Here is a 1,252-nt window from a genome sequence, read left to right as displayed (position 1 = left end):
TTTCTCCCGGATTGTGATTGGTCGTCATCATATTTTCGATGTGATTGCAGGTGCAATGGCTGGTATAGTAGTTTTCGAACTGACAAAATTTTCAATTCAAATGGTGTTTTAATTAAACATATTTCTCCCTCCCTCCCTCTATCCTCATCACTTTTTATAGCCGTTCACTCATTCTAGGCACTAATAACAATACAATGTCCCTTCTTATTTCTCATTGCTGGTCCTTTTTCTTTTTAAAAGAAATGAATTACATGATATTAGAAATAATGGTATTGGACAAATGACGAGAGAGAGAGAGAGAGAGAGAGGGTGTGATGTGTATGTCAAAAATGTCATATCAAGTTTCAAAGGAGCTGCCAGTAATGATCAGAAAACACGATCATGAACATTGCCAGATACAACATTTGGGGGCTGGGATTGCGTTGGGCGGGGACCTGGGAGGGGCTTATGGCTCCCAGTGTGCATCACAAACATTGAACTCCTCAACGTTGAGAGGGTTTTACTCAAATCAGTTGGAAGTGGGTCCTTCCAAAAGAAGTCGTGTTCAAGCGTAGAGTCAGCATCAATCCTCTTCCTTGGGTCTAGCATCAATAGTTTATCAATTAAATCAAGGGCATATGGATCCTCCACAAAATGTCTGAGCCTCTCCTTCAACTTACGATTCTCTTTCTGCGGTAGCTCCAGTTTCTGATAATATTCCAATTTTTCTACCCCGGCCCATTCAGTGGGTGAAATTGATCCACACAACTGACAAATTAGAGTAATCTGTTTTTGCTCTGTGTCTCCCTGCATGATCGGTCTTCTTGTCCACATCTCGGCCATTATGCAACCGGCCCCCCACATGTCAATGGGAGGGCCATAGTTCCTCTCGCCCAGAAATAATTCAGGGGGTCTGTACCATAGTGTTACGACCCGGTTTGTGTATCTCTGGTTGGTTCCTTTGTTTAAAGCTCTTGCTAGACCAAAATCGGCTAATTTTAGCTCGCCTTTCCTCGTGACGAGAATATTGCAGGATTTCATGTCTCTGTGAAGTATGTTGTTCCCATGGATATAAGCTAAAGCGTTGAAGAGTTGCTGCATGATGTTCTTGATCTCAGAGAGGGAGAACTTGATCTCTTTGCATTCTAAGAGGCCAGCTAAGTCGTGTTCGCAGAAATCCAACACTAAATAAATACTGCCTTTGTCTCTATTGTAAGGAGTAGCTGAAAGAAATAAAAGAACTTGTAAATGCATTAGTAAGAACACTTTTATA

General features: G+C 41.6%; 1 pseudogene; it reads right to left on the bottom strand.

Moving 5' to 3' along the window:
- Positions 1-184: 184 nt before the first annotated feature.
- LOC100639637 (cyclin-dependent kinase 9 pseudogene) lies at positions 185-1,245 on the bottom strand (annotated as a pseudogene).
- Between the last annotated feature and the right edge of the window lie 7 nt (positions 1,246-1,252).

Source organism: Amphimedon queenslandica, unplaced genomic scaffold (genome assembly GCF_000090795.2).
Source record: "Amphimedon queenslandica unplaced genomic scaffold, v1.1 AMPQUscaffold_2088_Cont25908, whole genome shotgun sequence".
In the NCBI taxonomy this organism is placed as follows: Eukaryota; Metazoa; Porifera; class Demospongiae; order Haplosclerida; family Niphatidae; genus Amphimedon; species Amphimedon queenslandica.
This window is presented reverse-complemented; position numbering and strand designations above follow the sequence as displayed.